Here is a 13164-nt window from a genome sequence, read left to right on the forward strand (position 1 = left end):
GCTTAATACAATGTATGTTCAATTTGGACTAGGTCCCAGGGTTTTTCAGTATTTGCGGTTTCCTCATTAACAAAATTCTGGTGTCTGTGTTATTTCTTTTCCGCATTATATTTGGTTATATAATTGAAATATCACAGGTTGTGCGTTGTTCAATCAATTAGAATATCCGACCTTTTGGTTGTTGATTTAAATTGATTGACACTTGGATATTGGTCTTTGGTACCATCCAAGTTATCTCTCTAGTATTTGATAAAGACTCGCAGATTTCTATTTGCTTGAGTATATATCAAATCGAGAGATTGAGATATAAACTCTTTGATATACTTTTTATCTAGATTGAGTCTGACTGTCTAGTTGATTCTCTAGAAAGTATATTGGAGTTTGTCCATACAGATTGCTAAGCGAAATATTGGGTGTGGTTGTTGTACCCCCACTTTTTCAATTGGTATCAGAGCAGGCAAACACGTTCAAGACCTCAAAAGTCTGTGTTTGTAGCGATCTGACTCTATGGACAGAAAAGTCTCTAGAAATTCTTCACCAGGATTAAAAACCAACCGTAGAAAAAGTTCTAATAAACTGGTTATTCTCCAGAAAAAGTTGGATGAACAAATCCGGATCAACTCTGATCTCATAGCAGAAATTGCAATGCTTAAGGATTTGAAATCTGTTAAAATTCCTTTAATGGATTTGAATAACTCCAGTTGCTTCTCTCTGAAGAACAGTCATAAGTCAAGTAATAAACAACGTTCACATGTTGTAAAAACTGATATGACTTAGAACTTTTCTGGCGATTCCAAAAGTGATGGCCCATGTTTGTTTTGTGATTCTTCGGATCATTTTCAACATTCTTGTATGTCCTTCCAAAAGAGACTGAAAGTTGCAAGTAATCTTCACACGAAAACTAGACAACTTAGTGCTTCTCTAAAAGGACGTACAAAACTATCATGAAACCCTAAACATGAAAGCACTAATAGTATGGGAGCTTTTGCTTTAAAATCAACATCACGCTTTCAATGGTTTCTTGACAGTGGATGTAGCAGACATATGACAGGTGATCTCACATGGTTTGTTTCTTCTGACGACTATGAAGGAGGACCAGTAACTTTCGGAGATGGGAGTTGTTGCTACATTAGCAAGAAAGGGACGATCAAACTGCCCGACGTACCTGAAATCCATGATGTAGTATACGTAAAAGATATGACTGCAAATCTTCTTTATATTAGTAAAATTTGTGACAAAGGCCATCGAGTTGTCTTCAATGCAAATTGTAGAAAAAACTGGAAAAGTAAATTTTCAAGGAACTCGTGGTAAAAACAATTGTTATCTTCTCGATACTCAGTTTAGCAATTGTTGCAATTTGACTAAGATGGAATCGACACATCTTTGGCATGAGCGTTTTGGTCACATCAACTATCGTCTTCTAACTAAGATCATTAACAAAGAACTTGTTAGAGGCGTTCCCAAAATCAATGCAAAGATTGAAGGTGTATGTGGTGTCTGTCAAAAGGGTCAACAAACTAAAGTTCACCATAAATCATCTCGAGATATTCTCACTAAAGTTCCACTTGATTTAATTCATATGGATCTCTTCGGACCAATTCAACAACCCACGGTTGCTGGTAAGAAGTATGCTTTAGTTATGGTAGATGATTACACCAGACTCACTTGGGTTGCCTTTCTGTCTCATAAAAATGAAACCCTTGATGAATTCAATATTATTGTTAAAAGAATCCAGAACGAACAAGGTCGCAAACTAAAGAAAATTAGGAGCGACCGTGGAACTGAATTCAAGGACACTAAGGTGTTTGAATTTTGGGACGAACTGGGAATTATTCAACAATATTCACCACCCATTACTCCTCAAGCTAATGGAGTTGCAGAAAGAAAGAATAGGAACATTCAGGAAATGGCCAGGGTAATGCTCCATAACAAAAACCTACCTCTAAGGTTTTGGGGAGAAGTTGTTTTTACGACATGTTATTTGATCAACCGTGTTTACTTACGGTCTAAAACCCTAAACACTCCTTATGAGTTGTGGTATGGAAGAAAACCCAACCTGCACTATCTTAGAGTGTTCTGAAGTAAATGTTACATTCTAAAAGATCGAGAACACAGAGGGAAATTCGATACCAAAAGTGATGAAGGTATCTTTCTTGGCTATGTTTCTGATAGCCGTGGTTTTCGAGTGTTTAATCTCAGAAGTCAAGTCACGATGGAATCTGCTAATGCCATCATTAATGATATTAGTGATTTTCATCATGATAATCCTCGTGCTGAACTGCCTCCAACCGAGACAATTGAGAAAGTCAAAGAAATACCAGAATCGGTTGAAGTTATCCCACATGTTGTTGATCCTGATATTTCTAGTGACGAGGAGAAGAACATTGATCAGGCTACTCCTGACGAACAAGAACGTGTCCCTCCACGACACCTCTGGGTTCAAAGGAATCATGATCCCAACAGTATTATTGGAGGAAGAGATTCTACAACTAAGACTAGAGGGCAACTTCAAAACATGTGCAATTTTGGTTGTTATCTGTCACAAGTAGAACTGATAAATATTGATGAAGCTCTTAACGATTCCTTTTGGGTGAATGCAATGCATGGAGAGTTAAATCAATTTATAAGACAAGACATATGAGAACTCGTACCTTATCCCCCCAATGTTAATATCGTTGGAACAAAATGGATATTCAAGAACAAGTCTGATGAATTTGGCACAATTATCAGAAATAAATCCAGACTTGTCGCTCAAGGATATTCACAAATTGAAGGTATCGACTTTGACGAAACCTTTGCTCCTGTGGCACGCCTTGAGTCCATTAGACTTTTATTATCTCATGCTTGGGATCTCAAGGTTAAAATTTTCCAAATGGATATAAATTTCGCGTTCCTACAAGGAATTCTAAAGGAAGAAGCCTATGTTGCTCAACCTAAAGGATTTGAAAACCTTGATTTCCCAGATCATGTTCTTAAGCTCAAAAAGGCATTACATGGGTTAAAACAAGCACCTAGAGCCTGGTTTGAAAAACTTACCACTTCTCTTATTAGAAAAGGTTTTTCAAGAGGTGGAGATGATAAAACCTTATTTACCAGATGGAGTGGGAAAAATGTTGTCATTTATCAAGTATATGTAGATGATATCATCTATGGTTCAACTTCATAGAAGCTTGCAAAGGATTTTCAAGTTTCACTTGCTAAAGAGTTTGAAATGAGCAATGTTGGTGAGTTAAAGTTCTTTTTAGGATTACAGATTCAGCAACATAAGGATGGAATCTACTTATCTCAAGAAAAATATGCAAGGGATCTTGTTACAAGATTCGGTCTAGATAAGTCAAGTCCAAAACTGACACCTATGCCCACTACTGGTAAACTACACAGAGATGAGAACGGAGTAAAAGTATATCAAAAATTGTATGGATCTATTATTGGTAGCCTTTTATATCTTACAACCACTAGACCTGATATTTCTTTTAGTGTTGGTTGTTGTGCTAGATTTCAGGCTAATCCAAAGGAATCTCATCTTGCAGCTACAAAGAGGATCATACGATATGTCAATCACACTGTCGAGTATGGTCTGTCTTACACTTTTGATACTAACACTGACCTTTCTGCTTATTCAGATGCTGATTGGGCAGGATGTGTAGAAGACATAAAAATTACATCCGGGGGTTTCTACTATGTAGGACTGAATCTTGTGGCTTGGCATAGCAAGAAACATAATTCACAATCCCTGCCTACATGTGAAGCAGAATATATTGCAGCTGGCTCATGTTGCACTCAACTCTTTGGATGAAACAAATGCTAGCTGATTATGGAATTGATACTGGAACAATGAAGATCTTTTGTGATAACTCTAGTGCGATTCGAATCACTGAGAATCCCGTTGAGCATCAATAACAAAGCAAATTGATATAAGGTACCATTTTATTCGAGATCTCTATGAAAATGATACCATAAGTATGGAATTTGTGCCTTCCGAACAACAATTGGCTGATATTCTCACCAACCATTAGACACTGCTACCTTTCAACACTTACGACAGTCTATTGGTGTTTTTTTGGTTCATTAATTGTTTCTATGACTCTTGCCCCTATGCTTATCTCAATCTTTTGGGAAATTGAGTTTGAAACTCCAATAAGTGTTTACTTCAATTCTGTATTTGTTTCCGTAGGGTTGATTTTTCTGTCAGAGTTCTTTGTGTGATTGTGTCCAAAGAAATCCTTCTTTTCCTTCGAAATTAAGGTCTCTCTTGTTGTTCTTTCGGGAATGACATTTTATGGGGGATAGTTCTTTTGAACTTGTGCTTAATTGCCAAATCTTTGTGGGGAGTGCGGTTGTGGAATATTATAGGGGTTATCTTGTATCTTTACAAACTCCTTGATGAATGCATTTAGCTTCGTCTTTATGATTGCATCTAAATTAGATGATATACCTTTGCTTTCTTTTGGTCAAGAAATGTCTCTTTCGGAAATTTCATTAGGATCCCGTTCTTGTACCTTTGCCAATTTTATTGACAAAAAGGGGGAGAATTAATATGTAGTTCACACTACAAATACATATGGTTTTCAGATCATTATGTAAGGGGGAGTGGTTTCCATGTGAGATGGAGTATTGACTAAGGAGGAGTGATACATATCACCATAGTATTGTTGTTGAAGTTGTGATACAATTGGACTTTGACGCTGTGTAATGATACTATGACACTGTATAACAATGATTGAGAACTATTGTCTTCTTGTTGTTATAGCTACGGATTTTCAACAACGATGATACTAAACTTACAACCTTTGGGATCATTGGAGTACTTGGAAGTTACGAAGATTTCCAGTAATGTTGAAGATTAGGCAGATGGAATAGGAGCTACAAAAGTTAATTTATTTATGTTTTGTATTCCATATGTATCAATAGTTTTGTCACTAAAATTGACAAAGGGGGAGATTGTTAGAGCATTGCTCGGTCGAACCCGCATGCGTTGCTATCTCAAGCATGTTTGTCAATGTTAGTGATCAAAACTATAAGTCTTGATTTCTAGCCTATATAGCTAAAGGTCTCGGACTAGGATAGAAATTGTATTTGAGCTCAAGAATCCATGACAATCATCATATAAGACGAAGGAATACTCAAGGAACTGGTAGATCTTCATCGACTAAAAGGTATGTGGAGACTTGAACTTATCTGTTACTCAAAAGTCTATCTACTCTATCTCCTAATCTTGAGACAAAAGTCGTTTTGATATATAGACTTTCATTATACACATTTGCTATTTCGAGCCGAGTGTAACTCGCCTATCTATTTCTCGAAATATGTGTTGGTAAGCTTTCGCTTTTGCCAAATTCATCTTTACCTAGTGACGAATGTCATGTTATGTTTCAATCTCTCTAGTATTTGATAAAGACTCGCAGATTTCTATTTGCTTGAGTATATATCAAATCGAGAGATTGAGATATAAACTCTTTGATATACTTTTTATCTATATTGAGTCTGACTGTCTAGTTGATTCTCTAGAAAGTATATTGAAGTTTGTCCATACAGATTGCTAAGCGAAATATTGGGTGTGGTTGTTGTACCCCCACTTTTTCACAACTCTCCAAAGATTTCAGTTAGCTCTCCGTAATAAATAGAGAGTGCTCTGTCATTTTGTTTTGCAGAAAAAGCTCTTTGATCTGAGTATATACCTGTAGTTCATCATCTCCATCATAAAAGGCTTTAGATAGTGCTTCCCAAATATCTCGAGCAGTAGGTAATCAAATATATCTCTTCATGATTTCTGGTGACATGGACATCAACAACCATCTCTTGATTTTTTAATTATATATGTACTACTTTTCATATCCCTCATCTTTTTCAGTAGGTTTTTTTTATCTTGCTTAGAATAAAATAACTTTTTTATTTCTCAACGATATGCATCTCCATGATTTGTGATCACAAATCGTAGTTGGTTTCATCAAGAACAATTCCTGACTTGAATGCCGCACCTTCAGATTGAACAATAATGGGGGAAGATTTGTTAGATGTTTCCATCTTCTCTTTATGTCTTAATTTTCCATATTTCTCATGTAGTTCTGAATCACTTCCCATGATTCAAGAAACCTAGCTCTGCGATACCAAGTTCAAAGATAAAGATAAAAGAATCTCTTATCTTTAGATTATTCAATTGGTTACACAACTCATGGTATATATAGAGCTCAATATTCTCAATATAGGAAATAATATATTGTAAATAATGCGAGTGTCTATCCAATAGAATGCAACATGTTACTCCGTGCATGGAAATATTTAGTTTAGAAAAAAAGTAGAAAAAAAAAAGTAGAAAAAGATAAAAAAGAAAAAGGAAATGAGAACTAAAAATCATTTTGATACCCAGATTTATTGTGTATTACTCGTGTTCCTATTGCAGTTGTGGAGAAGACAATAAAAAAAGGTTCAGTTGTACAAGTTGAAGGGTTGAATATTCATGGATAGAGTAATCAAAGTCATGAGCCATCCAACGCCAAATAGGTGGAATTAGAAACAACAATGCAAGATAGAGACAGGATTCTCCAAAAGATTTTGGTCAACAAATCTTGATAGGAGTAATTCTGAGTTGGATCAAAAATCATATTATCACTGAGATTGAACATTTGCAAGAGCGAGTATTTTCGGTTAAAGAACAATATTTTTTTCTTCTTCTTGTTTTACTTTAATACAACGAAAAATATGACAATTCAAGCATGATATTTTAATTTTTAGCAAATTTGTGTTGAATATTCTCCATTTTGAAACATGGCACCTGCCTTGACAACCCTATGCGGTTCTTCTTTTACAACGGCTACTACTACCTTGGCGCATTAGCCAATGTCGCTTCAGGGGCTATCAAATTCCCCGGGTTTACCAATCCAGTGGATCCCAGTTCTTAGAGACCCTTGAATAGAGGTATGAAACTCATGACTCTAACATGCGACTCCAAATACCCACCTAAACAAACTAAATTTATGCCATGACCAAATAGTATTCTTGCAGGATGGACTGAAGAATCTGTTTTACATAACAACAAGAATATATACGGCCTCATGGCCTACTGGTATCAGGCTGCAGCAAAATCAACACTTAAAAGTGTAAAATTTTGCGCCACCATTGTTTAGAGTCTTGAAAGTTGAAAAAAAAAACAAAAGCCAACCTTTGTACAGAAGGCAAATAAAAAATCCGCAACGATCGCATGTACAGGCTAATCCTAAGTAAGTCCATGATATCGTGTTGCTGATGGTAGGTCACAGATGTATTAGGAGAAGATGCTTTTAACAAAGACTGACCTACGAAAATAAGAGAGATCAAAGTAATTACAGTAACTACAATGAAAACAAATAAAGAAATTCAAAAGATTGGAAGAACACAAATATCCAAAATCAGTATTAATCAAAAGAGTTAACCCAACTGCTTAATAAAAGACTGGAATCTGGATACAGAACACACAAGCAGCCAATATACTTTGAGTTAGCACAAACCATAGCAGTAAATGCACAAAAAATATATCCGACAAGGAATGATAACAAATTCTCACACTTTATTCTTCAGCTTCTTGCTCTTCATCTTCTTCTTATTTTGGTTCTTCTATTTCTTCTTCTCCCACTACATAAGTACTAGACTTGATCTAAACTAAGCTTTCAAAATAAAGCTCTTGTTGGAAGAACTGTCCCAAGCTAGAAATGTTAGTCTCTCTAACACTTCCACATTCAGGGTCATATACGCCCATACTACCAGTACCCCAAACAGAATCGCACCACTCTTATAGCGCGTTTGGATACCAGAAGAAAAGCACTTCTGCTTCTGAGAAGTTGGAAAGTTAGTTTGGCAACTACCTAACTTATAAATTGAAAAGCAAATAAGTAAGTTTGGTAAATTTACATTTCAGAAGTCAAAATATCAGACGTATTTTTTTTAATCAATTATTGTTATATTTATTAGAAATGAAAACTGTTAAGTTTGATGCAACACTAATTTTGATTCTAACTTGCAATTCTTCGTAACGACTGTCAAAGCCAGCTTGTTGGACTAGAATCATCTTGCATTTGGTAAGTGATTCGAGGGACGGACAGGAAACCCAGGAAGAAGGTTATTGTTGGACTAGAATCATCTAACACCAGCTCTATGAAATATGACTCATGTACTTGAGACCAATTGGCAGGAACTTCAATAACATCTTCAAACAAAGGAAATGGAGCTTGGCTTGAACTTGAAGCCATAATCTAACATACAGACAATAAGAACAAAATCATATATATTTCCTAATAGAAAAAATGTAAGCTAACAACATTTGATGTACAACGCACCAAACTCACAATTACTTTTGCATATACTGAATGGGTATACAGATTAAATGAGTATCTAAATGCTATCATCACATATTGAAACAACTATACCAATTCCAGAATAATTTTGGGAGAGATTATAATCCCGATTTGCAGTTAGTATCCAGAATTTCGCTTATATTTCCTACTGGCCAGACACATCAGGAAATTGCACTAGGGATACAAGATTTACTGAAATGATAAGACCAACAAACATCAAGTTGAAGAATCGGATGAAGGAAACACCCAATATACCAGTTTACGAATATTGGATCCACTTAAAAAAATCAAAAGTCAGATCCATGTGCAAATTTAAAAAAAAAATCAGAAATACACCAGAAGTTCATCAAAATCAGATCTACATAAATCAAGCATCATCCGTTCATAAGACTAAAGAAAATTCCAAACAACAAATTAAATTTATTTGTTAATCTCTCAGTACTTCGATAATAACTAATGAAAAGAAATAAAAAACCTAAAAACAGGAATTTCATCAAACATTTTTATGATCATCTCTACCTTTTAATGGTGTCTACTCCTCCTCTGTAAGTTTTTATCTTCTTCTTAAAACTAAACTAGATTTTCAAGGAAGAAGATTTTACAGGGAAGAGATAAAAGAGGAAAGTGAAGAGTGACAGGAAAGTGTGATTATATTTACGAAGGACACTGATAAAATATTACACATTTACCAAGGAGAAGCCCAGAAGCTACTTCTCTGCAGAGTCGGAAGCAAAAATTTTGGCTCCAAAAATAAGTCACTTTTTGGCTTAAATAAGTTGTTTAAAAAAAGCATTCCCAAACATGCTTTTAACTTATCAGCTTAAAAAAGCAAAAAAGCTGCTTCTTGAAGCGTTGCCAAACATGCTATTAAAAGACCACATAAGCCACGAGTAATATCCATCTATAGTACTTTTATTCTTCACAATATAAAGTGCAATCCAAGGTTCTGGAACTCCATAATTCAGCATCACCCATATTTTGACATGATCATCAAGGGTTGTGGGACTTCTACAATTGCACAGAGAGGAGAGATAGAGATAGTGAAACACTAAAAAAATATAAAAACTACATTGATAATCTATCTGTATATTTTACAATAAAAAATTGATCTTTATATAGGTAGTAACTCAAAACCCTAAAATACTCTCATTATCTCTTTCCTAACAAAATCCTAATTTGTAAGAATTAAGTCACACATTTAAATGTGTTTAGTATTTTCCTAAAGATTAGGACATTTAACAAACAATTATTCAAATTTCAAAATTCAAAGATCAAACAAAATTATCCTAAATCTATTATTTGAATTATAATTCCAACACCCTCACGTGATTCAAATATTCTTCTTATTTTTTTTTATCTATCATCATTACCATGAATTAGAAAACATCAAGTGATAGACGCATTTATGTGTCTAATTTGTACTCAATGTTTCGTATTGTTAGTAGTCGTTTTCGTTCTTATTTTGGTGTTTTGTGTGTTTGTAGGTATTTTTGGAGAAATAAACATGCGTGGAAAATTCAGCTTGAAAATTTGTCTAAGGCAACCGGAGGAACGTGTTATTCGGACTCTCTCTTTTGGATAAGGGGCACACTAGCTGCTATTTGCACCCTTAAGGAAGATGTTATTCGCACCCATATCGCTGTTAGGGGAAGGTCATCCCCAACCTTTCGGATCTGGTTTTTGGCGGGAAACGTAGTTCTACAGTGGCAGAATTTAGGGTTCACTTTTTGGGCGTGTTTTTGTGAGATTGAATAGCTGATTTTCGTCGGGTCGGCTCAATTTAGATAGACATGGATGGTATGAGATTTAGAATTTGGTAGATTTGGCTGGATATTCCGTTCGAGGTTAAACAGGAAAAGTTAACCAAGTCATCTGCGACTTCTTCTGGCATTAACTCGGACGAGAATTCATCAGGATTTTTCTCTTGGTTTGGATGTATGCCAGCCTGGTACATCATAACAGGGTTGGTAATGTTGACAGAATCGTCTAACTTGGGCTACATTCACGTGTGGAAGAGAACAGAGAAGCACAAATTTGCAAGAGCATGTCACGGGATTATAAAGAGTTTGAGCGTGTTTGAAACACTTGTGGAGCGTGAACGAGTTAAAAAAGGAGATTTTGGAGTGAACTGGACTACTACAGACACGTTCAGGAGAAGAAAAAGGAAAGAAAATATTCCCGAAGATATTTTTCTTCACTGCCGAGTAATGGAAGATATTTTGGAGTTATGAGGAAGTAATCTTTGGTCCTGACGAGTATATATAGGGTACTGGTGGAGCGTAGAAGAGTACAGAGAGTTTGGGCAGAGAGCAGAGTGAAGAATCGTCAAGTTACAGGATATTTTTCTGCTGGTGTATAACTGAAGAACACGAAGAACAAACGCTGCCAAAGTCTGTCGTTAAAAACCGTGGTTTATTCTTGGTTTTGGAACAGTCTTTGCGGCAACAGTCAAACAGTAATAACATCACTTCTCAATTATCGTTCATTGTAACAGTGTATTTACAACGACCCACAAGCGTTGCAATTCCTGATTTTCACCATTTTTGTCTCCTTTTTATCATTTGTAAACACTTTGAGCAATGAAATCACATTTTGAGTGTGTTTCCATGATGAGAAGCTAATCCCATCCTCTGGGGCAACGGAGAAAGCCAAATTTCACAAATGTGGTAATTCTATCAATTCTTGTTATGACTATTTGCATTGTTATTCAATTGATTTATGAGTTTCACTGAATGGTTGTGATTACAATTGATGGGTCATGCTTAGCTTAGGTGTTTTGATGTCTCATGCTTTAGTTTTACACCCATTACTTTCGAAATCTACCTTAGGCAATGAATTAGAGTCAATAAAATTTTATCATTTGAGCTTTTATTGTTTAGAATTGATATTTGAACCACATGAGTGCGAAAAATTGGTGGAATCCTAGCCCCAGTCTCTCCATAATTTTTACAACACTTTTTAATTGAGTTTGTTATTTTTGCTTTAAAAATTAAGTCTAAGAATCTGCTTTCACAAGTCTTGAACGAACTTATTACTACAACATCATTGAAAATACTATCAATTTTTTGGCGCCTCCGACGCGGACTTGTCTTTAGGCTAGAGTTTTTAGATTTTTATTTGTTCTATTTTATTTGTTCTTCTTTACGTTTTTGGGTTTTTGTCTTTTCCTTACAAAATTTGGAATTTGGAGCGAAAAAATATTTTGCGAACGCTTTTGGTGAATATTAAAAAACTTGGAGTAAAAGGCAAAGTGAAAGGAGCGAAAGAAGAAGATTTTTTTTATTTTATTTTATAAAAGAAAAAGAGAGAAAAAAAAGAGAGAAACATTTTTATTTTATTTTCGATTTTCCTTTTCTTCTGCACTTTATTTTTGGACTTTGGACTTTAAACTTTGGGACATTATTTTTAAACCCTACGGAAGGGTAGTTTAAATATAAACTGTGTGCAGAGAAGGACGACGATTACGATATCTTCTCGGCCCCTCGGGTTCGTACACTGACATCGGAGTCGGTGGCCCGAGTCGACTACAACGATTCATCCCCCGTCTGGAACGAGAGGTAAGAATTCTAAACACCCGCTAATCCCTTGTTAGCGGGTTTACTGGATGATTTTGTATGCATATATGTTGAAGACTTGAAAACGGCTGCTTTAATTTCCTAGTAAAGGGCAAGGACTGGTCATACAAGATAAGGGTTCGGATTTCATCACCGTTCTCTTCTTACCCGCTTTAGGAAAACGATACCAAACGCGAACCTAAGCTTAAAATACTGACTAGAACGAGACCGATAGGGTAACGAGATTAATAGGAAAGTCATTCGAAAAATATTGGTTACTCTTTTAAGCATACTTCGAAGTTCATGATGGTTTCTGTGAGTTGAATGCGTGACTGCGCCGTCTTGTAATGCCGGTGACGCCTTGGGTATCAAAGCTCCACTGAGCTTCCCTCGCCTCTATTCAACTTACTTTGACTCGGATTGATTCCAGAGGGGTTTGCATAAATTGTAACGAATTCCATTTCGAAGGATTAGAATCTGGTCTAGAAACAATCTAAGTGGAGCCATCATGCTTTTTGTTTGCTAGAAATCAGTAGGTTTGTTGTGGTGAAGTCAACCTTGTTTGTGTTTACATAGAACTTCCCTTCCTTTTAGGATTTTTCTTTTTCTTTTGTTTTTCTAGTGTATGCCCGATGTCATTAGAGAACGGGCTTGGAAAATAAATGCTCTAGGTCGTTTGATTAGTGACAAACCTAGTAGTTCTTCTTGTGAAGGCGGGGAGCTTGAAGACTTTTCTTTTGAGAGCCCCTTTTTTGGAAACTTCAGTTTTGAGAATTTGTCTCTTCGTGAGGAAAGTACCCCTAGTACTTCAGCTGTGCCAGCGATGGAAACTTTGAAAGATTACATGTTCCCAACTAGGACCAACCGAGCTTCGTACATCAACTTGCCAGCCAATACGGCTAATTTCGAGATAAAACCTAGTATTCTTCAGATGATCCCTATATTCTTAGGAAAAGATGATGAGAACCCTTATTTTCATATTAGGGACTTTGAGGAAATTTGTGGGACAGTTAGAATAAAAGACCTTACTGATGAAATTTTAAAACTTAAAATGTTCCCCTTTTCCTTGAAAGATAAAGCCAAGACCTGGATAAACAACCTACCATCTGAATCCATTGAAACATGGCAGGAACTTATTGATGTTTTCTATATGAAATTCTACCCTAAGCATAAAACTGCAGCTGTTAGGCAGAAAATTAGTGCTAGTGTGCAACAAGAGGGAGAGTCTCTTTATAGGTTTTTAGAGAGATTCAATGATCTCCTATCCCAGTGTCCTCACCATG

At 35.8% G+C, this 13164-nt stretch overlaps 1 long non-coding RNA gene across 1 annotated transcript; it reads right to left on the minus strand.

Moving 5' to 3' along the window:
* Window positions 1–7523: 7523 nt before the first annotated feature.
* LOC113313652 lies at window positions 7524–9350 on the minus strand. Its single transcript, XR_003341975.1, has 2 exons — window positions 8847–9350; window positions 7524–8225 (listed from the first exon to the last, which is right to left on the minus strand). It is a non-coding gene; the product is annotated as an uncharacterized LOC113313652 (long non-coding RNA).
* Between the last annotated feature and the right edge of the window lie 3814 nt (window positions 9351–13164).

Source organism: Papaver somniferum, chromosome 9, assembly GCF_003573695.1.
Source record: "Papaver somniferum cultivar HN1 chromosome 9, ASM357369v1, whole genome shotgun sequence".
Taxonomy (NCBI): Eukaryota; Viridiplantae; Streptophyta; class Magnoliopsida; order Ranunculales; family Papaveraceae; genus Papaver; species Papaver somniferum.